We start from the raw sequence: 24,531 nt of genomic DNA, 5'->3' as shown, positions 1-24,531 counted from the left end.
TGTGTGTCTGCCCGAGTGTGTGTGTGTTCGCGTGCGTGTCTGTGCCCGTGTGTGTGTGTGCCCGTGTGTGTGTGTGCCCGTGTGTGTGTGTACCCGTGTGCCCGTGTGTGTGTGTGTACCCGTGTGTGTGTGTGCCCGCGTCTCTGCCCCTTCTCCAGCCCTTCGCGTGTTCCCCCCCCTCAGGGGTTGCCATTTCCCCCCTCTCTCCCTTGCGGCCGAAGCGGTCGCTCGGTGTCTGCCCCCCCCCAATAGCTTTCACGTTATCAGCGGACGGGCTGCCTCCAATATCCCTCCCACCACTGAGTTTCCACGTTATTCCCCCTCAGCGGCGGACGGGACGGGCGTGTGAGTGAGTGAGTGAGTGAGTTACCCCTCACCTGTAGCGGCGGCGGGCGGGCGTTCGCTCCCTCGCGGAAGGTGGATATGGGGGGTGGGGGGGGGGGGGGCTGTCACGCGCACGCCGCGAGCCGCCTCGCCCGGGCTGGCGCGCGCTGTTTACAAACGGCTCCCTCCAACGGTCACCACCGGGCTCGGCCTCGTCCTCTGACAGCCGGAAGTGACGCGCGCGCCTCCCTGGGTGGGTGCGTGCACGCGCCAGGGGCTCTGCTCTGTGTGTGTGTGTGTATATATATATATATGTTCGTGCACGCGCCAGGGGCTGTGTGTGTGTGTGCGCGCGCGCGCGTGCACGTGCACGCGCCAGGGGCTCTGTGTGTGTATGCGCGCGCGCGTGCACGAGGTTAGGTCGCCGAGCGGTGAGTAGCGGGGACCTAAGGGAGGGGGGAAGAGAGATGCGGAGTCTAAAACAGCCGTAGCGCCTTAGTGTAGGGGGGGACCTGCAGACGGAATGCGTGTGAAGGAACCGCAGATGCCTTGTTTACACCGAAGATCGACACAGAATGCTGGAGTAACTCAGCGGGACAGGCAGCAGCTCTGGAGAAAAAGTAATAACTGACATTTTGGGTGGAGGGGGGGAGGGAGACACAGAGATATGGAAGGGTAAGGTGTGCAAACGAGACATCAAAGGAGATGCGGTCCGAGGAAAATGTTAGCGAGGAGAAGGTGACAGCGAAGCAAACAGAGATAAAATTTGTTTAAGAGGGAACTGCAGATGCTGGAGAATCGAAGGTTACACAAAAAAGCTGGAGAAACTCAGCGGGTGCAGCAGCATCTATGGAGCGGAGGAGATAGGCAACGTTTCGGGCCGAAACAGGTGGACAGTCAGACTGGATGGAGAACTAGTAAAGGGGAGGGATGGTGAGAGAGGGTAAAGCCAGGGTTACTTAGAGAAGTTAATATTCATATCGCTGCCCAAGCGAATGCTGGTTTAAACCGAATATGGGTACAAAATGCTGCAGTAAACTCCACTGGCAGCATCCCTGGAGAGAAGGAATGGGGTGAAGGAAGCCCGTCTGCGAGGGAGCAACAACAAACTGCCCCAGACTACTGTCCTAACATGATCTACCCCAAAACATTTGAGGGATCTCTCATTCATCTGTGGTTCGTGAGGTGTTTTTTTTTTACTGTTACGTGAGATTGTCAAGCAAGAATTTGATAAGAAAAGTTATGCATAATAAGGTTTTTAAAATAAAGACTGGCATGAATGATATAAATGGGCTGCCGAGTGGCAGTACTGTGAAATGAACAGAATCATGTAGTCAGATGAAAACTGCAGAAGCAAGGACTACCCATCACTGTTTCAATAAACGCTGCCCAGATACAATAACCTTTTTTGTCACGTCTAGGATAAAATACTGAGCAATGTGCATGAGCTGTGGTAGGAGATGTCTATGGGATTACTTCTTCTGACATTTACTTTACTTTGTGGGACTAGGGCCACTCACAGCCATACATCACCCCGATGCAATATGTCCTGCAGTCATCCAACCTTATTCACAGAAAACTGTCGCAGCGTTCGTGTTCTCTTCATTGGCCACATTTCTCTGGGTTGTTCACATTGATTCCGCCTATGGCATTCATATGGTGATCCTGTGATTTAACATAATTACTGTTAAGACAGAATAAAGATAAAACTGGATAGACCATCTGGTGTTAACCCACAGACAGTAAATCGTTCCACATCCAGTCTTAAATATCTGGTGGCTGATGTCCAAATTGAATGAGGCGACTTGTCATGTTTTGGTCTGCCATAGTCATATTCACGGATTTATCCGTCCAACACAATTCATAAGTATGTCATAGCAGCAGGTAAGATCCATTGGAGGTGGTGGTACAAAGGTGTAGGAGTGAGATGCTCTGGGAGTCCTTAACATTGATAAAATACCTCTTTACATCCCATGGCATCAGGTCAGACGTGGGGTGGAAGATTGCAACCTTCACATGGTCCGCCCTGTTTCGACTAATGCAATCAACTAGACGTGCACAAACAGAAGATCAAATAGAACAAGTTGTCCTACAACTTTAAGCTGTGCATGCCACACGGAAGAAGAAGGTCAGACATGAGCTAGGAAATCTCCCAATTACCACCTATCGTCTTCCCTTATCTAATGCATCCCCATGTTGGAACAATACAAAGAAAGTAGCAAGGCAAGATAATATATTTTGGTTGAATTATTAAGAGGAGCATCACCATTAAATGACCTGACTGGATCCTGAAGGATATAAATATCTGAGCAGATCTGCAGTAGCTAGTGAGCAACCCAACAGAAAGGTTAGAGCTTCTTGACCTTGTCCTCACCAATAGACTGTGCCACTGTTACTGTCAATAGCAATACTGGATGGAGTGACTGCAGCACAATCCTTGTACCTTTTCATTATGTTGTGCTGCCGCTCAAAATTAGCCATCCATGCAGCAGTTTGGACCTTCATTGACAGCAGAGTCATAGGCCAACACAATATAACCCCATGGTTGATGATACCTACATTCTATCACAATGAATGGAATGGAATATGAGCTGCTATTCCTCCAGTTTGCAATGAAAGAGGCTAAGGACAGAAAGGATGGAATGGTAATGAGTAGGGGAGTTAAAATGGTATAATCTGCAATGCTTGACCCAGACTTCCAAACCCCTGTCATGAGAAGAAATACCATTTGGACAGAGGAAAAAAATTGAAGCATGTGCTCGAAGCTTCCTTGAAATGCAACATCCCTGCTAACTCTTGGGAATCCTCTGGCCCAAGATTGCGCAAAGTGGGGAAGGAGTCTCAGAATGTTAGAGAGTTAGATTTAGCTCTTAATGCTAAAGGAATCTAGGGATATCGGGGAAAAAGCAGGAACGGGGTACTGATTTTAAATGATCAGTCATGTTCTTATTGAATGATGGTGCTGACTCAAAGGGCCGAATTACCTATTCCTGCACATATTTTTCTATGTTTCTAATGGTGTTGAGTACCTTGAGGCTATGAACTGAGAGCACAAAGGCTTCTTGTAAGGGCTGGTAGGAGCAGACCTCCTGGAAGGTGGTCATGGTAGAGTCTACAGTTCCACAATGATCCAATTAGCTTCATCAGGTTCTATGGAAGTAGGTCAAACAACATCCCAAGGGACTGCCTAAAAATAATATGCAAATTGATGTTATCTATGGAAGCAAGTGTGTCTTCACCAGAACTAAAGATAACAGCCAAGGTGGAAATGTTAATTACTTAATAGCTCATTAATGCAAGGGAATTCATTTCAAAGAATCAAATATTTGAGTTTTCACATCTCACTGAAGAACAGGATAACAAATTGTAACAACTTGTTTCCTCACTTTAAAGCCTATTCAAAAACATGACATTAATCGGAAAAACACATTTCGATCTATCAAATTTATACAGTCCACACTTAACACAAGCTTACACATTATCAAAGCTATCTCTGGGACTGCAGACTCTGTTTAATCCTAAATAATGAAATTTATAAACAGAAAAATAGAAAAAATAAAAATGACGTTGACTTCTTTGGAACAAATTTTACCAAAAAACAATCACTTTAAAATTGTCTTTACTATTTTTGCATTGATTTCATTAATATCTCAAAACTTATTGATCTCTGTCTACTCAGCATCAGAGCTTTCACCATCTTCATGCATAGTGAATTCCAAAGATTTATTATCTACTGTGTGAAGAAATCTCTTGCCCTGAATGGTCAAATGTTTATTTTGAGACCAACTCCAAACAGCTAATAAGCGAGTTCGGTATTCAGACTGCGCAGTCCCAGGCCATAGGTCACTCGTGATAAACACTCTCGGCAACCGTGCCGGCACATGCACACAGACCTGCGCCTCACTTACACGACTGCCCCACTTACACGACTTTTCAGCAACTGCCTTCAACCTTCAAGCTCGAGGGCACTCGCCTGAAAAACCTCGAGCTGGATCGACTGTCAGCGAAGAAACCGCGAGCTGGATCAACCGTCAGCGCACACACACACACACACACAAACACATCGCGAAGGCGGGGGCCAGGGAAAGCGGGGGAGCGCTGTCTGAAATTCACGAAACTGGAATAACGGCTGGCACAGTGTACCCTAAGTCCTTTAGAGAGCAGGGTGGGGGGGGGGGGGGGGATTGGGGGGATCAGAGAAGGGGAGGAGAAGGAGAGTGGAGACACTTTTTAAGAAGCCAGTCAACTTTTAATGCCCGGTCAGTTCCCATGCGCCATTGCTGCAACATATCACATATCCTGCTATGCCTGTCTTAGAATATTTATTTAATTTAAACAACTTACGTAATAATGGCATGTTTGCCCTAACCTTTTTGAAGTCTGTTACTGACCAACATCAGTATTCTGTGAATGGTGCATTCAGTGAACCTGTGCTAAAAGCACACTATGCTTTTTGCTAGTCTTTAAACTTTTCTGTTCTTCATTTTCAGAATCTGGACTTTAATTACTCATCGTATATTGCCAAATCGTTTTTGCTCTTGAGAAGCTGGCAGTGAGCCATCTCCTTGAACTGCTGCAGTCCTTCTGGTGAAGATGCTTCTGCAGTGCTATTTGGTCAGGAGTTCCAGCAATTTAGATCCAGCAACGATGGAGGAATAGTGTGAAAACGGATGAAGGCCAATGTGCCAAAAGCCTTTTTGCTTCTATCTACCTGTGACTCCACCTTTAAGGAACCATGCACCTGCACTCCTAGATCCTAAGATCCAACAAAATACATTGTTGTTCAAAATGTCTAATCAGTGCACTTTTACTGGCAAGGATGATGAGGCAATATTGCCATCACTGTTGGAAAATCTTATGGAAATCCTGACTTATTTCCTGACTGAAGAATTTGGCAAGTGGCATTGCTTTCAAAACCTCAGCCTGTTTTTCCACTGTGATTGGTTGCAAAATCAAACAATGACAACGCCTGCATTGGTAAAAGAAGAAAAAATACTTTAAAATATAGATCATTTAGTCAGATCTACTGAAGACAAGAGTAACTGCTGATATTTATCTGCCTTTCTGGCCTAGAGTGCTGGCCTTTCAATTATCCATCTGCCTATATTCTTTGAGTGAAGAAGGGTCCCGACCCAAAATGTCGCCTATCCATGTTCTTCAGAGTTTTCTGGACTGTTACATGGCTGGAGAACATTGGACAGAACCACATCTCTGGCTTAGTCTGGGACTCAGGTCAGATTGGAGCAATAATCAAAGAGAGATAGAAGCTGGGCCTGTTTTTTCCAATATGAAATAAAAATAGAAAATACTGGAAATACTTAGCACCCTGGGAAAGGGGTGGGGTTGGTATGCGGCAAGGCCGAGTTAATGTTTAAATTATCCTGCAAATAACAGACATGCAAAACATTTTGTGATGTTCCTTAGCCTTTTTGTTAGTGAGAAATTATCACATATCCAACCCAGAATCAAAACCAAGCAGCCCAGGCGTGAAACAGCACTAAAGGTTTAACGTCAGTCTCATGTGAAGTGAAGGAAGCGTGAACAGTGCTCCCGTCTTCATCAGGCTTAATAATATCTACACTATGTAGAATTCAGCTGGCAAGCTGACTGCTGAACTCCATCAGGATTTTGTAGGACAACAAGTGTGTGATGTGTCTGTAGCAAAGAATAGACAGCAAGTGGTGGTTTGAATGATTTTCAAACATTGCACCTTGCAGACAACATCAATTTGCAATCACCCTACATTCCAACTGTAAGACAGATATTTCAATTGTCCATCAGGGATAATGTTAAATGATTTGACCTAATTGATAGGATCTGCCACTGTGCATGGATGGAAAACCACTACACCCACCGACATCCCAAGAATTTAAGAACCTTCAATTCCATTAATAGCTTACCCTTTCTTCCAAAGAACACACCCCACCTGTTATCTGTGTGAGCTGAGTTTATTTAGTATCTATTGTATTACACTCTTTCAGAAATTCACCAACACTGCTGAGTGTATTTTATTTCAATTTTTCCAGCATTTGTGGGTTTTCTTTGGAACGTCAAAATACCTCTATTTGAAAAGTTTTGTTTTTGGAATTTGCTTTGCATTACAAATTTTAGTGGAGAAAGAAAGTCAGAATTTGTAAATATGTTCTATTAAAAATATTTACTTTTGTTCTAACATTGAATAAGGTGGTCTCCAACAGTGTGATGGTTTCAGACTCCCACTCCTGTCCTTGACTTTATCATCAACACAAAAGAATGATTCTCCAATAACCAGTGATATTTTTGCTCCAAGTGCTTCAAGATGTCATACAATTTATTTTGAGTTAAATTCACTAACACAAGCACCGAGGATCCTAAATTCTGCTCCACAATAGAATACTACAATAGAACAATAATACATATCATGTTTAAAGTTAATCCATTCAAAAGAGAAACTGATGATATTCTATTTTGCTGTATTGACCAATCTGTTTACATTTTAGATTTCCAAATAGAAAAGATGTGTTTATCATTACATAAGCTCTGGCGTCATCCTGCTCTCAACTCAGAACTAAATGTCTCCTTTGGCATGAGTCTCATGTCCTCCCTGTTTGCCATAAAGTTTTATGAATCTTTGCCTTTATTGTGGATCTGAACAAGAAAAATAAATTGTTACCAGCGATTAAATTGCCGGTCAATTTATAATGTGATCCCTTATTATCAGATGTTTTTATTATGCTTCGCACAGGTCGCACAAAAAAGATTTCAACGCACTATGTTGATGAGGATAAAATAATTATTTTCAGTGGCCTGTCCAATATTGATTGCTCAAGCAACAATTAAAAAACTCTAGATTATCTAGGCATTATCATTTTCTGGTATTGCGTCACGTACAAATTAGCTTGTGAATTTCAAACATTAATGTACAAATATTCAGTAACAGTAACAATACTGTCTGCTTTAAAGCAGGCTGGGATGTTTTGAGATTGTGAACGGTATTTTACAAGTGCAAATCATGTTTTATTTTTCTTATGGAAAACAAATAAAACTGCAGTTGCTGGATCTGAAAAATAGAAAATGCAGCAAGAAATTTGGCCATTCAAGATTAGGAACTTGGAACATGAACTGGTTACAAATAGTTATATAATGTTGCTTGACAGCCGGGATTTTTCCTGCATTTTATATCTTTTTATACAACTTACGCCCAAAAAATAAACTTAAATCCATGGTTTAAACAAAAGGCTGGCAATTCATAATGAATTCGCAGTCAGCAGTGAAGCAATAGCATTTATCACTGAATTCCCGTAAATCTCCTCACTGATCTCTCTTTGGCATGAAAATGTTTGTGTTAGTCATTGATTGCTGTCAGATGCAAGAGACCCCTGGTGTCCAGCACCTGTAATGTCATGCAGCAAAAAAAAGTGTTGGAGGAACTCAGCAGGTCAGGCAGTATCTGTGGGGGGAAAGGGACAATGACATCTTGGGTCAAGACCCTTCTTTGAACTGATCCAGTCATTAAGATGAACAGGCAGCCAGACAGAACATCAGGAAGGAAAAGGGTTAATTTTTAATCAAGTCTCTAAACATTGTACAAAGCATTAAATAAACATTGAAATATTATCGTAACGTCAAAGCGGAACTTTTGTTTTACATTTGTGAGAGAATTAAGTGACACAAATAAAATTAGATATTATTTTCTCTGAAATCTATGTAATTTATTTGATTTGAATATATTTCGGAGGGTATTGTCAATTCCATGTCTTTTTAGATAGCATATATCCTAAAATCAACTCATGTTCTCCAGAGATGCTGTCTGACCTGCTGAGTTGCTCCAGCACTTTGAGTCCTTTTTTTTCCCAATTGAGTTTATTTTGAATGGGCTAAAACATTCCATGGATTGATTATCTTGTTCCAAACATTTATAAAACAAAAAATTGCACCTAATGATTCTTGCACACCTAATGGACTGTATTCCACTGACAAATTCAATATAAGACCCTGACTGCAACCCCAATGCTTGTGGGTGTACTTTAGATAGAAATCTAGTTCTCAATGCAATTATTAGATAATGTCTTTCAATTACTCTGCCCATTTATATTGAGTGCTTTTCGAAATATTTTGTATCATTGTGAACGCATTCATGCTGAACTTGTCTTTCATCATTAGCCCACTATTCATCCACTTGTCTCTTTCAGTCCAATAATGCCCTAAACTTTCGGCTCCAATCCCACATCTACTGAATATATCAATCCAGGATTCAGTAAGGCCTCAACATCCGACCATTCCCTCCCCTCACCCCACTTGGGGCAACCTCCTTTTCATTCCCTCCAACATCTCCATTCACACCCCTCCCAGACATAGAGAGAATTGCAAGGGCATTGGAAAGTTTCTTTAAACTGCAAGTAACATTACAATTTATTGTGTTACTTTTTGATATTTTGTGTCTGAAAGACAGAGTACTAATAAGTTGCTTGGTGGTCAATGAAAGATAAAATGTTCTAATCCCAAGATTCTGAGCTGTTATCTGTACAGAAACACAATGGAACCAACCGCATGATTTGAACGGTTGATTGAATGTTAAAGAGTGAAAAGGAAAAATGTTCAAACATCAACAGAATAAAATAATCCATCCATTTCCAGACAATAAGATAATATCAACATTAAAATTCAATCTTGTCAAGGCCATTTTCTGTAGGAAACTGAATGGAATAAATGAGTCCGTCGATCCTCACTTCCACCCCCAACTGCTGGCAGGCTGGGGTCGTCCATTCAACTGTGTTCCAGGCCCAGTTCCAGGCAAAGGGCCTCCACATTGCCACTCCAACTGCTTCATGTGGACTGACCTTCCTGGGTCCCACAGGCGACTTGAATATTGACACCACTGGGTCCAGCTGCCCTTCCCCCTATTCCAACCATGCCACTTCTCCTGCACCCCATCCCTACACTACCCCTCACACACCCCTCTCTGAGCCCCCATCATCTCCCCACAGTATCACCTTCGAGCCTCCCTCTGACCCCAGCCCTTACCCTGTTGGATTTTCACCATCCCCTCCCTCCAACCATTCCCTTTCTGATGCAAAACAGCCCGTCCTCAGCAAAGGCCTTACCTTTGTATCCCAACACCCACAACTCACCGAGTTCCAAGCCGGCCATGATGTTGAGCCTTCACCTCTGGGCATTTACCTCTGGTAAGGAGTTCTCGCCGCCCAGTGACGACCCCTTCTCCCATCTCCGACATTCCTCCTCCTCATAGACACCACCTGCTGGCCTTTACCCTCTCTGATCCATTTTTATTTCTGACATCAACATCAACCGTCTTGACATCTCCACTCCCCCTACCCACTCCAATCTCACACTCTCCGAGAACACAGCCGTCCACTCACTCAACAACATTCTCAACATTGTTATCAAAACTGCCAAGACAGGTGTTGTTGTAGACTGGCAGGCTGACCTCTACTGTGCTAAGGCCAAGCGCCAGCACTTGGACACTCCCTCGTACTGTACTTACCCATTGATACCCCACAGATGAACACCACGCCATAATCATGTACTTTGTTTCATAAATAATATGGAGAACTCTTGGGGAAAAAATACTGCTTGATGGCAAGATGAACGTACCTTGTTAAGAACCACTGCCGTATTATCTTTCCATGAGTCAAGAAATGTAGGTTAAATTGTTTCCTCACATAAATTTACATGAACAAATTTTGTTCAGTAACTCAGATTTTTGTGTAGCAACTTGTGAATTCTGTAAGGATGAATTTCCAAGCCAGAACCAAGGTTGCCTGTATTCCTGAGATACACTATTTTACAGCTGTGCATATGAACTCTCACAAAAGATAAAATACTCAGTACTCACTATGTCCATGTTTAGAGATCGCTGATGTCACTAAATGTACAAAGTTGCTTAAATCTAATCTAACATGTCACCTTTGAATATCTGACATATATATCACCAGTAAATATAGCCAGGAATTACTGAGTGAATACTGTAAATTCATATCAAGCAACAATGTTATAATTTAATTAATCTGTTAACATCTTTCATATGCTTGAAAAATGCCACTGACACATTTTGCTTTTAAGCTAAATCTTTTCATATGTACACTTTATTATATTTTGTGAAATAAATGATGAAAAACGAAGAAACATTTTTTAAGCATTGTGTTTATTATTGAATATAAAATAATTGCAATGGAAAGACAGATTGAAATGAAAACTCAAGTGAAGACATTTAAATGAATGTACAACACCGATCATGTACTGCAGCTTATACTGTCACTAGCAAGCACAGAATGAAAAGAGAACCCCTCCTCTAAATTAAAGGTTAAAAATGTAACTGTTTAATTCCGAATAACATAAAGATAAACATAATAACAATGCAATTTTTTCAACATCTGCAAAGCATACAGAAAAATAACTCTTGACAATATATCAATTTAAAATTCTCAGAGACTACGTAAAGTAAATGTGCAAAAAAACAAGCACAGAGCTGCTAAATTTGAGGGCGTTGATTTTTTGTGGAATCCAATCCATATGATGAAGCCACTTGACAGTACAATATAATAACTGCAAAGGATGGGGCATTAAGCCACTGCTCCTTTAATAGGATTGATGATAGTTTATACAGTTGGTAGTCTGTATCAGAAGTTCTCATCATCTTCAGGCCTGAAAAGAAATCTTGTCACTTTGTTCTATTAATTTTTGAAATTATATTGTCCATTAAATTGATTGTCCGCTTTGCTAACGCCAAATTGATAGTAACTGCATAAAATCTAGCTGAAATGTGTGAGGAGTATTATCTTTCAGTTAAAATATGGGAATAGTTACATATTTCTATCATATTTAGAATTTCAGGATATGAAATCATAGTAATGTGTCCCATGTATAGCTCACGGGCAGCACGGTGTTCGGCAGCGGTAGAGTTGCTGTCTTACAGCACTTGCAGCGTCGGAGACCCTGGTTCGATCCCGACTACGGGTACTGTCTGTATGGAGTTTGTACGTTCTCCCCGTGACTGTGTGAGTTTTCGCCGGGATCTTCGATTTACTCCCACACTCCAAACACGTACAGGTAAGTAGGTTAATCGACTTGGTTTATGTGTAAAAATTGTCCCTCGTGTGTGTAGAATAGTGTTAATGTGCGGGGATTGCAGGTCGGTGCGGACTCAGTAGGCTGAAGGGCCTGTTTCTGCACTGTATCTCTGAACTAAACAAAAAATAATCTTAAACGTAATAACAAATTACTGGGAGGTTATTTCAGTGGAGATTTTCATCAGCTCTAGAAGTAATTTCATGAGGTACTGAAGCAGATGAATTGAAAGCCTGTATTAATACTTCCTACATTTGGAAAAATATTAAATGGTTACACTAAAAAATCACTATGCAAGCATTTTTGACTGGGATCCATCTGCAAGAGAGTTGGCTTCAAATTTACTCAGAGAAGGAAATGTCAAAATTAAATGCAAAGACTCGACAGGAATGATTTTGGTGAAAACATGGGCCAAATTATTACATCACTTCATGATCTCATGCAAAATGTCACTCATCACTACTTCAATTTCCAATGATTGTGTGAAGAGTAATTTTAGCAATTTTAGCAAATAGTGACGCTGTGCAGGCCATGAATGAAAACCTTCTTTTGACAACCTGCACAATACAGGCCAATGACAGTGTCACAGACATAGATGAGATTAATATTTTCCTGTTGAAGGTTTCAACTCTGTCACCATCTGATGTGCCATTGCATAATCCTGAACTGAAAGATGCAGCTCCAATCATGCTACTGGCGAATTTGGAACTAAAGGCGCAAAATTGTCAGTTCATAAATGACTGGCACATGTAATTGAGGCTTCAGTAAGACTGGTAATGCTGTTGGGGAAAATGCCTTCATCCCTCAGATACCAATTATCCCATCTGGTCTACCCTTCAGTTCCCTGTTCAAGTTAGTTTTGCAATGGCCATTAACAACACATGAGGATAATCACTAAAAGTTTGGGGCCTTATCTCAAAATGTAATGCTTTTTACAAGGTAAAGTATGTGCTGGTTGTTCCTGAGTTGCAGACAAAAAGTTTCTGTATATAATCATCCAACTATAATAATAATAAACAATAGGTGTGGGAGTAGGCCATTCGGCCCTTCGAGCCAGCACCATCATCCAATGTGATCATGGCTGATCATCCACAATCAGTACTCCGTTCCTGCCTTCTCCCCATATCCCCTGACTCCTCTATCTTTAAGAGCCCTATCAAGCTCTCTCTTGAAAGTATCCAGAGAACCGGCCTCCACCGCCCACTGAGGCAGAGAATTCCACAGAACTCTCTGTGTGAAAAAGTGTTTCCTCATCTCCGTTCTAAGTAACTAGTATCTATATATGCACTGCATTCAAAGGAAATATATATATCACATTCCAAAGAACTTCAATATTTTAAGCAAATAAATTCACACATTTTGCACAGGGACAAAAGTATTTAATTGTCATTTATACCAACAAAGGATCAACACAATTCTTACTTGCAGCAGGGTAACAGGTCTCTAACCACAGTACACAAAGATAATTTATAATAAAAGATATTTAACAAGTATACTAAATGCAACTTTTGTATACATATTTATTTTCATTGTGTGTGTGTTTTTATTTGTAACTTTATTTAAACCACATAATTTTAACTACATAATTATATTATTCATGGAATATATATCAATGTTAGATTTTATTTCATTTTCAAGGAGTGTTACAAAATCTGGCTGCATAGAAATAAATGCAAAGATCATCCAGCATCAGAACCCGAGCTATGCTGGATATTGCAGCCAGTAATATTGTACATGACATTGTCTTTCAGTAATCAATATTAAATACATTTCAGATTAATTGGCAATATATTACATTTGTTTATTTCTGCTTCAGAAATGAATGCGTATCTGCATGTTCATTAGACAGCAGTGTTTTACAATGGCTAAATTACTGTAATACCCATGCTTATAAAAGTACAATATTGCTTTCAAACAGACACAAACTAAACAAGTGACGACTGCTTATCTCCTTCAACTTACTACATTCTATGGTAGTGAAAGCAAAACAATTTATTATGTACTCTAGACTTTCTTTCAAACTTACCACTCATTTGAAAGACAGAAACGGTGTTGTTCTTCATTAATGCTTGCACCATATTTTGTGGCTGCGTTTTCTAGAATCATGTTGCATGCTGTCATATTGCTCTTCAGGGAAGGCAGTAGGTTGTATAGTTATCTTCTGATGGGGCAAAATCACTACCCTGAAACTACACAACCTACTACCTCACCCTGGCGGAACATTGAAATCGTCGCAACTGAAAACAAACATAATGTATAGCAGCAAAATAAGCTGTTTTTCACATGTTTTAAAGATTTCGCATCACTATTGGAGGAGGGCCATAGAATTTGTTCCTATTACTTTTCCATTTGATTACATTTATATTACATTTGATACCTAGCCCATCACAATAGGAGGACACTTAAATTGTGTGGGACTTAAATACAACATTTATAGATAGGCCAGTAGCAGTGATTCCTGCCCTCGTAAATGTTCCAGAGGATTGGACTACAGCAGTCACTTCAATGTACTTGGAGACATTCTGCCTATGCTTTCTTGCAAATCTACGGCAAGAATAATTGAACCAACATCAGCTGCAAAACCCAGGTCAATGTTCCCATCGCTGAGACTCATTTACACTTGGTTTGTTTTGTGAGCAGGCTACAATATCCACATCCCCACCACCCTTCCAAATTTGACACTGTTCCTGGTTTACACAAAGAAATATCAGGTGAATGGAGGAACAGAAGAAAGGTTTTCTTGGGTACTTCCTTGAAAAAAATGGTACAACCCTACTGGTGCCTGAGAATACATGACCTCTAAACACTGAAGGAGCATTTCGGACAGCAGAGAACCGTGCATCCATAAATTGGGAGCATATAAAAGCCCAGTATAAATGGCAGAAAGAAAGCACCACCTTTCAAGTGACTAACTCCACACCTCCTCCCCATCGATAGTAGAGTGGGGTACATCGGGTATATGTAGAAGCCTACATCGGCTTCCATGTAGGCTTCAACACCCAATGATGGCCATCCTCCATACTAAAGGCCATCAAAAATGCACGTGACAATCCTGAAATTTTGAACAATGTCCTCCGATGTATATGCATACCAATGGTGAGGAGAGTGGAAGTCATTTCATTTGCATGGAGCCAGCTGACAGATATACTATTTGGAATTATTCTTTCTGGTCTAATCGTTACCCGCAAAAAGACAGTAGCTGAAATGACTTTAAAAAAATGTGCCTTTTTAAATATCAAGATATTTTTCTAAAATGATGGCCCATCATATGACCCCTATCCACCTTTGTAGAAACCTCTCACTGTTTATCTGCTCCATTGATACACTTGGTTCTTAACCAAGAATAGGAGTGGGTACTCTTTGACTAGGAATTCCATGCCTCTTGTTCAACTTCCCCTCTTTGTTTGTATGGAAGTTCCCCAACTCTGTGGGAAGATTGGGATCGCTATGGAAGTTTTGAATTCTGTAACTTCATTTACAATTAACAATCTCATCTCTCAATTCATTCATACATTCAGGCACTCACCACTCTCTGTGTAGAAATCTTGCACCACACATCCCCAATAAACTTTCCCTCTCTCATCTTAAAGCTGTGCCGACTAGAATTTGACATTTCCATCCTGGGAAAAAGATTCTGACTGTCTACCCAAGAAACCAAGATTCTGAGCAACAAATTCTTCATATCACTTGGCATTGTCAGGCTTTAGATTTTAATATAAATATAACATTTCTTAATTGAATGTCTCACAACCATCAGCAAATTTAGGCTTTATAACCCAAAAACTAATCTTTGACTAAATTATAAAACAATACTTGTTGAAGATGTTAATTTTATAGAATCAATAAAATTATTCTTCCTTTTCAAAATATATACAGGGATCCAAAGTGAAGGTTGTCAAATGATCCATCGGAGTTTTAACAGCCACCTTAGGAAAGACAGTAGATTGTATAGTTATCTGACCGGAAGGGTGTAACCCTAAAACTATACAACCTACTACCTCAGCCCAAAGGACTGCAGTATTCTGCAACAGGTATCATGCAGGAGATGTTCTTTGTGTTGATGGACCTGCACAGAAAGGAACAAGAACCCATTGTATGAAATTGTAATCTCACTGAAAGGTAATAGGAAGCAAACAGCTGACAAGCTGAAAAAAAAACTGCAGCTACTTATTACTAAAGGCAAAGATAGACACAAAATGTTGGAGTAACTCAGCAGGACAGGCAGCATCTCTGCAGAGAAGGAATGGGTGACGTTTCGGATCGAGACCCTTCTTCAGACTGAGTCACTTTCACGTCATCCTTCTCTCCAGAGATGCTACCTGTCCCACTGAGTTACTCCAGAACTTTGTGTCTATCTTCAAGAAACTGCAATCACTATTATGTTAATATGTATGTTGCACTGAATTTACTAAGCTTTATCACTATACTGATATTTGCAAGACTTTTACAGAAAGAAAAAATGTCATTTACACAAACATTTCTTTAATAAATGCAGTGGTATATATCCTTCGTGGAGATTTTGTAATTTAAAAATAAGCATAATCAAGGACAGCCTACTAAAATCATGAACAATGCTATTCAAGGTTTAATACATTTCCTTTTGTATTATTGACAGTTTTCAATGTTACTGCCTCATCCATGACTACAGGAAATTGCGGTGTTGCTTTACATGGGAATGAGATTTTTCAAATAGGTTAAAAAGAATAACTCACTAAGATAAAAATAATTGGTTGGTTATCAAAACCCGTGTCTTGCATCAGTGTTTATCATCCTGCATTTAACACAAAATATATACCCTGAGAGCAATAGCTATTAACTTTGACATATTAAATACAGCTACATATATTTAACCTGATTTATTTTCCATACTTATTTTTAAATCAGGAATATTCATCCTGAGATTTTGCTAACATTGGCATCTCCATCCTATTTTAAAGAGCAGAATGCTGAACAATCGTTTGGGAGAGTGCTTATTGAGAGTTTATGATTTGAAATCAACCCTAGCATTATTTAAATTCCTCCGGTTTCCAGCTTTAAATGTGATAACTTGCTGCCAAAAAGCATAGCTTAAATTGGATACACTCATTGATTCACCAAGTGACATTGCAACAGAGAGAGTGCACAATAGAGTACAACTCTGATAATCTGCTATCTGACTGTTCAGAAATCCTGTTGGTTCAGCATCTGGCTCATCTAGTTCTGTTTCTCACATTCATTTTAAACTCCGTAGGCCCATTTTCACTTGCTCCCTCTAAAGTCACAGAGCCCTGTTTCCACACTTCTTTTAAACTTCGAGTGCCCATTCCAACGCTCTTTGTAAAACTCATCAGAGCCTCCTTTAAAACTTGCCAGAGCACCGACTGACACCCCCTTTAAACTCATTTTAGTTTCCCATGCTCCTTTTAATCTTGCCTGGTCTAAGGAAAAGTTATTATACTATTGTATAATATCTTTAAAATAAAGTGAAATGAAGATGTGCTGGTATATCAATAAGAGTAATATCAAACTGCCCAGAAAATCCATCAGTCCCAGGAGGGCAAGCAGGAAACATTTCAAGGTTGCGTGCTTAGCCCCTGCTCTACTCTCTTTACACACATGATTACATGGCTAAGCACAGCTCCAATGTCATCTATAAATTTGCCAGCCACTGTTGTTGGTCTAAACATGTGATGATTATTCAGATAGAACACCTGGTTAAATGGTGCCACAACCTCTCACTCAATGTCAACAAAATAAAGGAACTAACACACGATTTTCTTTATTAGTTGACCCACCCCAGTTTTTTTAATGTGATTCTTCTTTTGGCACTGGTAACAAAATGATCTAACATGATATTACAAGTCAAGCAAAGTTGAGTTTATTGTGATATGCACAGGTACAGTGAGGTACAGTTACAATGCAAGTCTTGGCAGCGACTCATGTAGATACTCATGGAAACAGTGTGGATGCTTTCTACAGAGCTTTCTACATTAGTTCCTACAAAGGAACTAATCGTTGACCTCAAAAAGGGGAAAGCAGGAGACCTCGTGTCAGTTGTCAGGGTCAGTAATGGAGAGAGTTAGAAGCTTTAAGATCCTGGACATTAATATCTCGGATGATCTGTCCTGGGCCCAGCATAGAGATGTGATTATGAAAAAGGCATGCCTCCCCTTTTTTTAAAAATAGGTTTAAGGAGATTCAGCATGTCATCAAATTCTAACAGATTTCCATAAATGCTCTGTAGAAAGCATCCACACTGTTTCCATGAGTATCTACATGAGTCGCTGCCAAGACTTGCATTGTAACTGTACCTCACTGTACCTGTGCATATCACAATAAACTCAACTTTGCTTGACTTGTAATATCATGTTAGATCATTTTGTTACCAGTGCCAAAAGAAGAATCACATAAAAAAAACTGGGGTGGGTCAACTAATAAAGAAAATCGTGTGCACAATTATTGAAGGGTTCAATCATACCATAATTGGATGGGAAGAAATGGAGATGTAAAGTTATTTGGGTGGTTGCAACAGAGGTACAATTGTCCGCAAGGAAATGTATTGCTTTAGACTTAAATAAATGGCTTAGCTAGTAATGCACTTCCACATACAGTTAAATGAAGACGATGATTGACATACAGAAAAGAAAATGGAATGATATCTTACTGGGTTTCAGAAAGGTCAACCCTGTGTTGCCAAGGAATATGCTTTGTAGCTGAATTTTGCTTGTCTTCTTGATGGCGGTGCACAGTATTTCTTTGTCCTGTAAGTTTAAGAAAATATGCTTAATAAACATTTTCACTTCAAAATATGTTATGCCAGAAAATATAATTTTGAAAAAAATTAAACAACATTGCAGACAATATGCTTGCTTTTTTAAAAGTTAGCTACAAAACTTTGATAACTCTGCAGCAAAGTAATAAAATATCTATCAGTCTTCAATATCTATTGGTTCTTTAATCAGCCATGTCTATATATTTTATATAACGAATGCACCCACATCCAAAGTACTTGATTGCCTTCTAGGATACATTGAGGCAGTCTAAGATAAGATGATGAAACTTTCAGGACCAACATGATTTCCAATGCAATATGTTCCACCTGTTAGACAAATCTTTCTCATTAAATAGTATAATATCGGCCCTCGATCTCTGTGCTGAACATGATGCCAACATGAACACTTCTGCCTGCACGTGATCCATATGGAATGCTATTTATTGTCATTCAAACCTGGGTTTGAACGAAATTACATTTACTACAGTTTTTTACAAAAACCCCCAAGAAAAACTAAGCTCACAACATACATTTAACACGACAAAAATAAAAAAATGATGGACGATTGTACCACACCACATTTCAAGGCTGCGTGCTTAGCCCCTGCTCTCCTCTCTTTACACTCATGATTACATGGCTAAGCACAGCTCCATGTAAACTCCGTACAGACAGCACCCGTAGTTGGGATCGAACCCGGGTCTCTGGCGCTGAAAGCGCTGTAAGGCAGCAACTCTACCGCTGCGCTGCCATTCCGCCCCGTGATTACCGAATTACAGAACATGGCAATACAGGAAGTTCAGGAAATTGATATTTCATTTAAATGATTGCATGAAAAGCAAAATAAAATTGGCATACGCGTGGGTTTATGAGAGAAATGTGAAATGTAAAATAAATATTTTGGTTTCTCAGGAATAAGACTCCAGGACATAAGTCTGAGTGTACAGGATAGGCATGGTGTTGACCAGTTTATAGCTGTAAACACACAACTTTCTTAACATGTAGGAGGAGTACAGTATCCAGAGTATACATTATCTTATCAAGAAGCAGCTAACATTCACAGTATGCAATACAATCTTTGGTCACTACAGAAAGCGACTCGACTAATACTCATAGAATGCTCATAGAAATTTAAGAATTCTAATTTGTAAAAGAACATTAAGTAAAAATGCAATTGTCTAGGAGATATATATATTTTTTAAATTTCTAAATGAGCATGGAACTTTAAAATAAAAAGAGGACCAACCTCCCACCCAAAACATCTTGAATGTTAAAAATTATTTTGCAGCCTTAGGGACTTTACTCACCAGAAAGTAAATTCTATTTTCTCAGTGCAGGGCTGAGATGTTTAAGGAATCTTAAACATCGAGGTTTAGTTATAGGCGTTTGTCAAATCTCAAATGCACTTCTTAGAGCCTTTCATACAAATGAACCTTTCAATGAATTAATGGAGCACCCAATATTATTTATGTGGACAGGTTTTTACACAATCACTTTTCCCAACTTCTAAGATTGAATTGGATTCCAAAATCTATTTTTAAGATTGGAAGCTTACATAAATATATTTTATCTATCTCCCTCATGAAAATATTATTAAAAGTTTTAATTCATTAGCAGACATAAATTGCACCTTTAATTGAATGCAGATCAATGCCATCACATTTCAGTTTGGTACAAAGACAATAAAACCTAACTTCATCTGCATCAGCTGAGATTTTAAAATAATTACAAGATCAGGTGTTCATTTGTTCTGTACCTTTGCATATCTCACGTTTCCCTCACCCCTGACTCTCAGTCTGAAGAAGGGTCTCGATCCAAAACGTCAGCTATTCCCTTTCCTCCAGAGATGCTGCCTGTCCCACTGAGTTACTCCAGCTTTTTGTGTCTATCTTAGACACATCACATGCTACTGATAATGGTAAACTGCTTCTAAATTTGCAAAGCCCTAGAATGATAATGAGCAAGTTGGCATCTCTATAATAGTTTGCAAATCAAAGCTGAGCCCCTAAATATGAATTAGGCTGCAGATGTTGGTGTAACAGAGGCAGCATTGCCATTGTAATCTGATTAAGCTATTTCTCAAAGCGATGACTCAAAGTCAGAAATGTAACCCACGGTTTGTGATTATAAAATTAAATCGACTTGTTTTATTCAATCAGCTGTTGGTAGCAAGGCTTGGATTTATTGCCCATTCCAAACGGACTCTTCCATGGCTACAGAAAATTGCAATAGAAAAACAACTTTATAGACAATAGCCAATAGGTGCAGGAGTAAGCCATTCGGCCCTACATCCCCAATCAGTACCCCGTTCCTGCCTTCTCCCCATATCCCCTGACTCTGTTATTTTTAAGAACCCTATCTAGCTCTCCCTTGAAAGCATCCAGAGAACCTGCCTTCATCTACTGAGGCAGAGAATTCCACAGACTCACCACTCTCTGTGAGAAAAAGTGTTTCCTCGTCTCCGTTCTAAATGGCTTACTCCTTATTCTTAACCTGTGGCCCCTGGTTCTGGACTCCCCCAACATCGGGAACATGTTTCCTGCCTCTAGCGTGCCTCTTGGACTAGGGCTCTGTACAACTGCAGAAGCACCTCTTTGCTCCTATATTCGATTCCTCTTGTTATAAAGGTCAACATACCATTTGCTTTCTTCACTGCTGCTGTACCTTTAAAAGCAGATGTAATAAAATGTGTCATTAAGATAACAAAAAAAGATGATAGGTTATCAAAAAAGGTGCACTGCAGAATATTCATCATCCTGCTACACAAACTGAGGGTGAGAAGTAGTCACTTTGAATTATAAAAGTGATCTATTATATAATCTCACAGCTAAAATTAACTACAGCCACAAATGTGTAACTTTGATTTATTCTCCTTCACACATATTTTTACCATCATTATAAATCCTAAGGTTTTGCTAACATTGACATATCTAACCAACCTCCACTTTAAAACAAAATTGCTAACCTATCCTTTACGAGGGTAAGCAGTACTATTAATTTAACACGTTTGATTTCAAATTGACCGCAGCATTATTTAAATTGATCAGGTTTCCATCTCCAAATAAAATAGTAACCTATCACATACCGTGCCCTCCATAATGTTTGGGACAAAGACACATCATTTATTTATTTACCCCTGTACTCCACAATTTGTGATTTGTAATAGAAAATATCACATGTGGTTAAAGTGCACATTGTCAGATTTTATTGAAGGCCATTTTTATACATTTTGGTTTCATCATGTAGAAATTACAGCTGTGTTTATACATAGTCCCCCCATTTCAGGGCACCATAATCTTTGGGACACATGGCTTCACAGGCATTTGTAATTGCTCAGGTGTGTTTAATTGCCTCCTTAATGCAGTCTGTTTGGTTTTTCATCTTTTTTTAATTTTTAGTATGTTTTATAAGTTTGTGTAAATGTTCTCTGGGTTGTTTTATGTGGAGGTCGGGGGGGGGGGGTGTTGGGGAAACCTATTTTTTCAGTTTCTTACCCTGCCGGAGAAGCGATGTTTCTGGGTCATGTCTCCGGTCGCTTTGCGGCCTATCATCGATGAAGGTGCAATCCTCCTCCGACTGACCTTGGGCCCCACCGTGGGGCGTTGACTTAATATCGGAGCCAATCCCTTGCCTGGGATCGCTCCAACCACGGCCTACGGACTTACCATCACAAGCTCGCAGTCTCTGGAGAGGTTAGTCGGGAGCTCCGATGAATGCAGAGGCTCGACCAGCCCCGACACGTGTTCAAACACCTGGCGCGGGGGAGCTGACATACAGAGCTGGATCGCCCCGACACGGAGGGCCCAAAACGCCATCGGCTACGGGAGTGAAGATCGTCCCGTCAACGGAGAGCTCGAGGCCCCCGACCGCGGGAGAGCTAAGGGAAGAGATTGAACCTTTTTTTGCCTTCCATCACAGTGAGGAATGTGGAGTTTATGTTATAATGTGTTTTGTGTGTTCTGTTGCTTTTTATTTGTATGACTGACTTGACAAATGAAATTCCTTGTATGTTGCAAAATATACTTGGCTAATAAAATATTATTGTGATTGTGATTGTATAAGAGAGATCTCAGCACCTAGTCTTTCTTCCAGTCTTTCCATCACCTTTGGAAACTTTTATTGCTGTTTATCAACATGGGGACCAAAGTTATGCCAATGAAAGTCAAAGAAGCCATTATGAGACTGAGAAACAAGAATAAAACTGTTAGAGACATCAGCCGAACCTTAGACTTACCAAAATCAATTGTTTGGAACATCATTAAGAAGAAAGTGAGCACTGGTGAGCTTACTAATCACAAAGGGACTGGCAGGCCAAGGAAGACCTTGAAAGATGACAAAAGAATTCTCTCTATAATAAAGAAAAATCCCCAAACACCTGTCTGACAGATCAGAAACACTCTTCAGGAGTAAGATGTGGATTTGTCAATGACCACTGTCCGCAGTAGACTTCATGAACAGAAATACAGAGGCTACACTGCAAGATGCAAACCACTGGTTAGCCACAAAAATAGGATGGCCGGGTTACAGTTTGCCTAGAAGTACTTAGAAGAGCAACCACAGTTCTGGAAAAAGGACTTGTGGACGAAGATTAACTTATATCAGAGTGATGGCAAGAGCAAAGTAAGGAGAAGAGAAGGAACTGCCCAAGATCCAAAGCATACCACTTCATCTGTGAAACACGGTGGTGAGGGTGTTATGGCCTGCGCATGTGTGGCTGCTGAAGATACTGGCTCACTTATCTTCATTGATGATACAACTGCTGTAATGAATTCTGAAGTGTATAGACACATCCTATCTGCTCAAGTTCAAGCAACAAAGGAGTTTTTTAAAGCTAAAAAATGGTCAATTCTTGAGTGGCCAAGTCAATCTCCTGATCTGAACCCAATTGAACATACCTTTTATATACTCAAGGGAAAACTGAAGGGGACTAGCCCACAAAACAAGCATAAGCTAAAGATGGCTGCAATACAGGCCTGGCAGAGAATCACCAGAGAAGACACCCAGCAACTGGTGATGTCCATGAATCACACACTTCAAGCAGTCATTGCATGCAAAGGATATGCAGCAAAATACTAAACATGACTACTTTCATTTACATGACATTGCTGTGTCCCAAACATTATGGTGCCCTGAAATGGGGGGGGGGGGGATTATGTATAAACAGCTGTAATTTCTACATGGTGAAATCAAAATGTATTAAAATTGCCTTTATTAAAATCTGACAATGTGCACTTTAACCACATGTGATTTTTTCTATTACAAATCTCAAATTGTAGAGTACAGAGGGAAATAAATAAATGATGGGTCTTTGTCCCAAACATTATGGGGGGCAGTGTGGGTGGTCTGAATCATTTTCTTAAACTGCTGCAACATTTGTAGTAAAGATACTCCACAGAGCTGGGAGGTATCCTGTTAAGGAAATTTGACAGCACAATGAAGGAATTCTGATATAGGCCTATGTCAGCATGGTGTGCAACTCTAAGGAAAAGATTTAACAAGGTCCTGCAACTTGTGTTGTAAAATTAGACTATATAATAGTTTAATTTGTGTCACATCTGATTCAGTTTTGTCCAATGTTTTAAAATGAATTAGTTTCATATTTCCCTGCATTGTTTGGGAAAACAACACTGCAGAAATATGCAAATAATTCATTTTTTAAACATGCTTTCTTTATTAGACAAAACTGGTTAAGATGTAACTTGACTTGTAATATTGTATAATCTATTTTTAATCAATTAGAATTAGAAGAAGGGATTAAGTGCTATGCAGCAGGTAGACTCATTGTTGTGCATGATGTTCAGTTATGTTTTTGATTATCCATATAATTATTAAAGGCAATATTTCTTAGGATTCAACTTACTGGTTCAAGTGAAAATCAAGAACGTCTGGATTATTCTGAAGTATTATGTCTTGAAAGTTGAATATGTTAATAAACTGTAACTCCAACAAAAAATAATTGTTGAAATAATTGCTAAAATTACATTTTAATATTGTTTAATGTCATGGATCTTTAGTAAAATACAGAGATGATTTACTTTGTGAGAATCAAGTATTTGAAGGAGTTTGGGTGATATCTTAAACAAAACATTTTGAACACAGGCTGTTCATCATATTCAACTGAATGCTTTTGGTAAATGGAGATCACTATCAGGAACATGGACTAACTGCTCCACAATTTTCTCTGCGTTAAAATGAATGAACTGAAATTCATGACAAATTACATAAATTTCTTATAAGAAGTATAGACTGAAATAAATGATTATTGCTATAGCTCTATAAGTCCCTTGCTATAATCCATGAGGCATAAAAGCTGGTTGGAAGGTTGTAGTTTTGAGTTTGTTTTGCATAAACTATTTTTTACATTGTGATCCTCCGGCAACTTGCCTTATGCA

General features: G+C 39.7%; 1 protein-coding gene across 3 annotated transcripts in view; it reads right to left on the bottom strand.

The window, feature by feature from the left end:
* Nucleotides 1-431, bottom strand: part of LOC129706149 (peroxisome proliferator-activated receptor alpha-like) — a 47,012-nt gene extending 46,581 nt beyond the window's left edge. For all 3 annotated transcript variants that reach the window (XM_055650169.1, XM_055650171.1, XM_055650170.1), the window contains exon 1: nucleotides 378-431. The gene's annotated coding sequence lies outside the window, so the exon portion shown is untranslated. The remainder of the gene's footprint in view (nucleotides 1-377) is intronic.
* Nucleotides 432-24,531: the final 24,100 nt, after the last annotated feature.

The sequence above is a fragment of the Leucoraja erinacea genome, chromosome 19, assembly GCF_028641065.1.
Source record: "Leucoraja erinacea ecotype New England chromosome 19, Leri_hhj_1, whole genome shotgun sequence".
NCBI lineage: Eukaryota > Metazoa > Chordata > Chondrichthyes > Rajiformes > Rajidae > Leucoraja > Leucoraja erinaceus.
The sequence above is the reverse complement of the archived record's forward strand: the minus strand, read 5'-3'. Positions and strand labels throughout refer to the sequence as shown.